The sequence below is a fragment of the Dromiciops gliroides genome, chromosome 1 (assembly GCF_019393635.1).
Source record: "Dromiciops gliroides isolate mDroGli1 chromosome 1, mDroGli1.pri, whole genome shotgun sequence".
Taxonomy (NCBI): domain Eukaryota; kingdom Metazoa; phylum Chordata; class Mammalia; order Microbiotheria; family Microbiotheriidae; genus Dromiciops; species Dromiciops gliroides.
In genome coordinates, this window is record NC_057861.1 from 474,723,946 (window position 1) to 474,732,949 (window position 9,004).

General features: G+C 33.0%; 1 non-coding gene across 1 annotated transcript; it reads left to right on the plus strand.

Annotated features, from left to right (window-relative positions):
• Nucleotides 1-6,553: 6,553 nt before the first annotated feature.
• LOC122737623 lies at nt 6,554-6,660 on the plus strand. Its single transcript, XR_006354440.1, has one exon. It is a non-coding gene; the product is annotated as a U6 spliceosomal RNA (small nuclear RNA).
• The last annotated feature ends 2,344 nt before the right edge of the window (nt 6,661-9,004 follow it).

Here is a 9,004-nt window from a genome sequence, read left to right on the forward strand (position 1 = left end):
AAATTAAACAAGCCATTAATGAACTCCCTAAGAAAAAATCTCCAGGGCCAAATGGGTTTACGGGTGAATTCTACCAAATATTTAAAGAACAATTAATTCCAATATTATACAAATTATTTGGAAAAATAGGTGAAGAAGGAGTTCTACCAAATTCATTTTATGACACAAATATGGTGGTGATACCAAAACCAGGCAAAGCAAAAACAGAGAAAGAAAATTATAGACCAATTTCCCTAATGAATATTGATGCTAAAATCTTAAATAAGACATTAGAAAGGAGATTACAGCAAGTGATCACCAGGATGATACACTATGACCAGGTGGGATTTATACCAGGAATGCAGGCTTGGTTCAACATTAGGAAAACTATTAACATAATCAACCACATCAATAAGAAAACCAACCAAAATCTTATGATTATCTCAATAGATGCAGAGAAAGCTTTTGACAAAATACAACACCCATTCCTAGTAAAAACACTGGAGAGTTTAGGAATACGGGGAGCTTTCCTTAAAATAATAAACAGTATCTACCTAAAGCCATCAGCAAGTATTATATGCAATGGAGATAAATTAGAGGCCTTCCTAGTAAGATCAGGGGTGAAACAGGGATGTCCATTATCACCCCTATTATTTAATATTGTCCTAGAAATGTTAGCTTAACAATCAGAGAAGAGAAAGGAATTAAAGGAATTAGAATAGGCAAGGAGGAAACAAACCTATCATTCTTTGAAGATGATATGATGGTATACTTAAGGAATCCTTGAGAATCAACTCAAAAATTAGTTGAAACAATTAACAACTTTAGCAAAGTAGGACTATATAAAATAAATCCACATAAATCATCAGCATTTCTATACATGACCAACAAAATCCAGCAGCAAGAGATAGAAAGAGAAAATCCAATTAAAGTAATGGTAGATAATATAAAATACTTGGGAGTCTACTTGCCAAGAAAAACCCAGGAACTCTATGAACACAACTACCAAACACTCTTCACACAAATCAAATCAGATCTAAATAATTGGAAAGATATCAATTGCTCATGGATAGGCAGAGCTAATATAGTAAAAATGACAATACTGCCTAAGTTAATTTACTTATTCAATGCCATACCAATCAGACTACCTAAAAATTATTTTATAGAGCTAAAAAGAATAATAACAACATTCATCTGGAAAAACAAAAAATCAAGAACATCCAGGGAAATAATGAAAAAAATTCACAGGAAGGTGGGTTAGCGGTACCAAACCTGGAGCTTTACTATAAAGTGGCAGTCATCAAAACTATCTGGTACTGGCTAAAAAATAGAGTGGTAGATCAATGGAATAGGCTAGGCTCAGGAAATACAGTAGTAAATGATACTAGTAATGTAGTGTTGGATAAACCCAAAGACTCCAGCTTCTGGGATAGGAACTTAGTATTTGACAAAATCTGCTGGGAAAACTGGAAGATAGTATGGAAGAAATTAGGCATAGACCAACATCTTACACCTTATACTAAAATAAGGTCAAAATGGATACACGATTTAGACATAAGAGGTGATACCATAGGTAAATTAGGAGAGGAAGGAATAGTCTACCTATCAGATCTTTGGAAAGGAAAACAGTTTTTGACCAAACAAGAGATAGACTATATTATAAAATGCAAAGTGGATGATTTTGATTACATTAAATTAAAAAAAATTTGTACAAACAGAAGCAATGCATCCAAAATTAGAAGGGAGGCAGAAAGCTTGGAAACAATTTTTGTTGCCAGTACTTCTGATAAAGGCCTCATCTCTAAAATATATAGGGAACTAAATCAAATTTATAAGAACCCAAGTCATTCCCCAATTGAGAAATGGTCAAAGGATATGAACAGGCAGTTTTCTGATGAAGAAACCAAAGCTATCTATTCCCATATGAAAAAATGCTCTCAATCTCTAATGATTAGAGAGATGCAAATTAAAACAACTCTGAGGTACCACCTGACACCAATCAGATTGGCTAAAATGACAAAAAAGGAAAATAATAAATGTTGGAGAAGCTGTGGGAAAATTGGAACACTAATGCATTGTTGGTGGAGCTGTGAACTGATCCAACCATTCTGTAGAGCAATTTGGAATTATGCCCAAAGGGCGATAAAGCTGTGCATACCCTTTGACCCAGCAATACCAGTTTTGGGTCTTTTTCCCAAAGAGATCCTGGAAGGGGGAAAGGGACCCACATGTACAAAAATATTTATAGCTGCTCTTTACGTGGTGGCAAAGAATTGGAAGTTGAGGGGTGCCCATCAATTGGGGAATGGCTGGACAAGTTGTGGTAGATGAATACAATGGAATACTATTGTGCTATAAGAAACGATGAGCAGGAGGAGTTCAGAGAAACCTGGAGGGTCTTGCGTGGGCTGATGATGAGTGAGATGAGCAGAGCTAGAAGAACATTGTACACAGTAACATCAACATTGAGGGTTGATCTGCTCTGATGGACTATATTCTTCTCACTAATGCAATGGCACAGAAGTGTTCCAGGGAACTCGCGATGGAAGAGGATCTCCAAATCCAGGAAAAAAAAAAAAAAAGAACTGCGGAGTATAGATGCTAAATGAAGCATACTATTTCTTTTGTTTTTGATGCTGTTTGTTTTTTTTTTCCATTTTGAGGTTTTCCATCATTGCTCTTATTTTTTTCTCTTATAACATGACTAATGCAGAAATAGGATTAATGTTATTATGTGTGTGTGTGTGTGTGTGTGTGTATATATATATATATATATATATATATATATATATAAAACCTATATCAGATTACCTGCTATCTAGGGGAGGGGGAAGGGAGAGGATGGAGGGAGAAAAATCTGAAATTGTAAAGCTTGTATAAACAAAGGTTGAGAACTATCTTTACATGTAATGGAAAAAAAATAAAATACTTTATTAATTTAAAAAAAAACTTGATTCTTGGAATCACATGAAGGTTTATATTTCATTTTAAACTGAAATGGATATTACCCAAACAGCTATCAATGTAATGTACACAATTTACAGTGTCTTAATTTTTTTCTTAGACAAAATGAACAGATTTTGATATCCTGACTAGAATATTCTTAGTCTTTTCCACACTATAATGACTCTCCATTTGGGTTATAAAATATGAGTACCTGATAAATTCAACATTCTCCATAGGTGTGTGATTATAATACTAGAGCATACAAATTCATGACCTTGTAAGATCAAGCAACTTTTGTGATCATAAAATGACTGCTTGTCAAAGAGACCTGAACAAAAGTTATGTAAAAAATTTAAAGTTAATACTCATTTGCTCACGACTACATTTGGAAGAGAGGAGTAAACATATGGGAAGTGACTGAAAAGAATATTTGAGAAGAATAGGTGGAAGGCTAAGGAATATGTCTAGATATTGGGGATGGGAGCAGGGTTTTTTTGGATATACAAAATAAAAATATAATTTAACATCCCTAAAACATGAAACCCCTGTAAAAAAATAAGAATAAAAAATGTAGCATGGTATGTTAGAAAGAACACAGCAACTTTATTCAGAGAACATATCTTTTATGTTTTCTAGTGTTGGGATTTGGGGCAAATCATTTAAATACTGAGTATCAGTTTCTCCAATGTGAAAATGAAGTTAATGATATATGAACTGTCTGATGTATGAGGTTATTGTGAGGAAAGTATTTTACAAATATTAAAATATCCTAGAAATATGTTATTATAAAAATACAAAGGTGTTTATTTAATGAACAAGCTTTTTTTCTATCATGAAAAGTACTCTTTGGTATGAAAAATAAATATCTTAAAATCTGTCTTCTAATTCTTTCATGATGTCAATGTAATTTGTTGAAATAATGCAGCTAAATTAATGGAACCAGAATTGTTTGAAAAATGATAGTACTGGGGGCAGCTAGGTGGCACAGTGGATAAAGCACCAACCCTGGATTCAGGAGTACCTAAGTTCAAATCTTTCCTCAGACACTTGACACATACTAGTTGTGTGACCCTGGGCAAGTCACTTATCCCCCATTGCCCCACAAAAACAAAAGAAAAATGATAGTAGTTAGTATAGAAAGAACAAAAACGTTTAAACAAATCTTGGGCCAAAAATTCATGTAAAACCCACACTGGGTTACTTGTACAATTCAGCAATCACAGATTTGCAGTTTGCGTCCTCAGTTAGATGACTACCTCAATGTTCTGGGTTAATTTATGGAGATGCCTTTTTAATGCTATAGCTCACAAGCTTCCATTGGTGGGCTTTACCTTAAAAAAATAAGCTAGTAGATAAAATTAAGTCACAATTTTATAAAGGCAAAGGCATTAACTAGATTGAAATGTTAAAAACAGTAGCTACAAATGTCTCACTCACACCCAACCTGGAATGTATCCTCCTATAAACAACAACAAAGTATTGATGAGAAGAATGGTCAAAGAATGAGATTATATCAAGAGTAAAGCACACATATAAAGAACATATAAACTCATGACTTCTACAGAGCTCCAAAGTTTTTCAATTCTCAAGTTATCCTCCTACTCCTTGTCCCTTGGAGTGGTGTCTATGCTGATCAAGTAACTTTAATGAAAGGATAAGCTTACTTTTTATGAGGCAAAGTATTCTGTCTGACTCATTTGGTGGCTGAGTTTATTCGGTTTGATTCACTGTGTTTTCTTCTTATTGAGCATCTTAGAATAGTACCTGACACATATAGTAAATGATTAATTAATGCATCAGTCTCTGTTTCTGTCTCTTTGTGTCTGTCTGTCTGTGTTTCATCTTAACTACTTTGATATTCAGGCTTAGCAATACTCCTCAAGTGTGATTGCTCTTATTTAAGAACAATGATGATTATCCTAGACAAGTCTCTCCCAATCTGCTCCTTTGGAGCCTTGATTCTGAAGTCCAGCACCTCCAAGACAGGAGCAGAGTCATTTAACTTTTAGCCTTTCCTTTCTACAGGTAAATGTTCTTAGTGAAAAACCTCAAACTAATTCATGAAGATTATCCATTTTTACTGCCTAGGCCATATTTTAGGTAATGCCCATTTGTCTACTAAACAACAAAAATTCTAGAGCTCAAAGTTCAGTACAAGAATAAACCCTACTTTTGTTTTTCTTCCCCATTCGTCCATTAGAAATTACTAGCTTTGTAAAAGGTATGGAAGAAATCTTTGCCATGGAGGCAAGTTGTTGTTTTACTCTAGGGGATACTCAACTACTTTTCATCACCTTCTCATGGGTAAATGAACTAATCAAAACCTCAAAAATATTTTGAGGACAAAATACATCAACTAAAAATCTTCAACACCTTAATTCATGAAATAATATAATTACTTAGAACTTCTAAACATAGAAAGCAAAGTGTTAATAGAAAAACCCATAGATTGCTTCCAGAAAAACAAAAACAAAAAAATTCAATATATATGTTTAACGACTCCACAGAACACAAATTCTACAAGACACTAGGAGAAATAGCTTTAAATATGAAGACAAAGAAATTTTAATAACACAAGATTAATTGGTACCCATAACAAACTTCAGAAGAGAATGGTATAATATATTTCAAAGAACAAATAAGCTTAAGATACAAAGGCAACTTATCCTACAAATCTGAGTCTAATAATTAATGAAAAAAATAGATATTTAATACTAATGAGATATTATAACATTATCAGAAAGAAAAGCAGACTTAAAAAAATTATCTGCTTTTCAAACATGAAAGATAGTAGAAATACAAGAGTAATAAACCCATATAGTAAAAAAACTGTCCTATGTCAACAATCTTTTTTATATAAATACTTTATTATTTCTAGTTACATTTAAAGATAGTTTTCAACATTTGTGTTATAAGATTTCTAGTTTCAAAGTTTTCTCTCTACCTCTGTTCCCTTCTCCCTCCCCAAGGCATCAAATACTCTGATATAAGTTATATATGTACAATCACATTAAACATATTTCTGAATTTCTCATGTTATGCGAGAAGAATCAGAGCAAAAAGGAAAAATCTCAAAAAAGAAAAACAGCAACAACAAAAATCAATAGAAATAGTATGGTTCTATCTTCATCTAGATTCCACAATTCTTTTTTTTTTCTGGCTTTGGAGAGCATTTTCTATCATGAGTCCTTTGGAACTGTCTTGGACCATTGTATTTCTGAGAAGAATCAAGTCTATCACTGTTGATCAACACATAATGTTGTTGATACTGTGTACAATATTCTCCTGGTTCTGCTCATCTCACTCATCATCAGTTCATGTAAGTCCTTCCAGGTTTCTCTGAAATGTGCATGCTCATAGTTTCTTACAGCACAATAGTATTCTATTACCTTCATATACCACAACTTGTTCAGCCATTCTCCAATTGATGGGCGACCCCTCAATTTCCACTTACTTGCCACCACAAAAAGAGCAGCTATAAATACTTTTGTATGTATGTGTCCTTTTTCCTTTTCCATGATCTCCCTGGGAAAAAGACTTAATAGTGATATTGCTGGGTCAAAGGGTATGCACAGCTTTATAGCCCTTTGGGCATAGTTCCAAACTGCTTTCCAGAATAGTTGGATCAGTGCTCACTTCCGCAGTACATACACTAAAATTAGAACAATAAAGAGAAGATTAACATGTCCCCTGCACAAGGATGACACTCAAATCCGTGAAGCAGAATGGTTGGATAAGTTCACAGCTCCACCAATAATGCATTAGTGTTCCAATTTTTCCACAGCTTCTCCAACATTCATTATTTTCCTTTTTTGTCATATTAGCGAATCTGATAGGTGTCAGGTGGTACCTCAGAGATGTTTTAATTTGCATTTCTCTAATGAATAGTGATTTAGAGCATTTTTTCATATGGCAATAGATAGCTTTGATTTCTTCATCAGAAAACTGCCTGTTCACATCCTTTGACCATTTCTCCATTGGGGAATGACTTACATTCTTATTAATTTGATTTAGTTCCCAGTATATTTTAGAAATGAGGCCTTTATCAGAAGTACTGGCTATAAAAATTGTTTCCCAGCTTTCTGCCTCCCTTCTAATTTTGGATGCATTGCTTCTGTTTGTGCAAAACCTTTTTCATTTAATGTAATCAAAATCATCCATTTTGCCTTTTGTAATATTCTCTATCTCTTGTTTGGCCATAAACTGTTCTCTTTTCCAAAGATCTGAAAGGTGTAAGATGTTGGTCTATGCCTAGTTTCTGCCATGCTATCTTCCAGTTTTCCCGGCAGTTTTTATCAATTAATTACTGAGTTCCTATCCCAGAAGCTGGAGTCTTTGGGTTTATCAAATAGTACATTAATAAAGTCATTTACTGCTGTATTTCCTGGGCCTAGCCTATTCCATTGATCCTCCACTCTATTTCTTAGCCAGTACCAAATAGTTTTGATGACTGTCACTGTATAGTAAATCTTCAGATTTGGTACAGCTAACCCACTATCCTATGCATTTTTTTTCCATTAGATCCCTTGATATTCTTGACCTTTTGTTTTTCCAGATGAATTTTTAAATTATTTTTTCTATATCTATAAAATATTTTAGGTAGTCTGATTGTTATGGCACTGAATAAGTAAATTAATTTAGGTAGAATTGTCATTTTTATCATATTAGCTTGGCCTATCCATGAACAATTGATATTTTTCCAATTATTTAGATCTGATTTGATTTGTGTGAAAAGTGTTTGGTAATTTTGTTCATTGAGTTCCTGGTTTTGTCTTGGCAAGCAGACTCCCAAGTATTTTATATTGTCTCCTGTACTTTAAATGAAATTTCTCTTTCTATCTCTTGCTGCTGGACTTTGTTGGTCATGTATAGAAATGCTGATGATTTGTGTTAATTGTTTCAAGTAATTTTTACTTGATTCACTAAGATTCTCTAAGTATATCATCATATAATCTGCAGTGACAGTTTTGTTTCCTTCTTGCCTATTCTAATTCTTTTAATTACTTTTCCTTCTCTGATTCCTAAAGCAATGATTTCTAATGCAATATTAAATAATAGAGGTGATAAGGGACATCCCTCTTTCACCCCTGATCTTCTTGGGAAGACCTATAACTTATCTCCATTACATATAATGCTTGCTGATGGTTTTAGGTAGATACTGCTTATTATTTTAAGGAAAGGTCCACCTATTCCTAAACTCTCTAGTGTTTTTATTGGGAATGGGTGCTATATTTTGTCAAAAGCTTTCTCTGCATCTATTGAGAAAATAATTTAATTTTGTTTAGTTTTCTTATTTATGTAGTTGATTATGTTGATACTTTTCCTAATGTTGAACCAGCCCTCCATTCCTGGTATAAATCCCACCTGGTCATAGTGTATTATCCTGGTGATCACTTGCTACAATCTCCTTTCTAATATCTTAGTTAAGATTTTAGTATCAATAATCATTAGGGAAATTGGTCTACAATTTTCTTTCTGTGTTTCGGCTTTGCCTGGTTTTGATATCAATACCATATTTGTGTCATCAAACGAATTTGGTAGAACTCCTTCTTCCCCTATTTTTTTTAAATAATTTGTATAATATTGGAAATAATTGTTCTTTAAATGTTTGGTAGAATTCACTTGTAAACACATATGGCACTGGAGATTTTTTCTTAGTGCGTTCATTACTAGCTTGTTCAATTTCTTTTTCTAATATAGGCTTATTTTAGGGTTTTATTAGTTCTTCAGTTAACCTGGGCAGTTTGTATTTTTATAAATATTTATCCATTTCATTTAGATTGTCAAATTTATTGGCATACAGTTGGGCAAAATAGTTCCTAATTATTGCTTTAATTTCCACCAATTTCATTGGTGGTAATTTAACCTCTTTCATTTTTGATGCTGGTAATTTGGTTTTGATACTGGTAATTTGGTTTTTTCTTTCTTTTTTTAAATCTAATTAAGCAAAGGCTTATCTATTTTTTTGTGTTTTTTTTTCATAAAACCAGCTCTTAGTTTTCTTTATTAATTCTATAGTTTTCTTGCTTTCACTTTTATTAATTTCTCCTTTAATTTTCAGGATTTCTAATTTAGCATT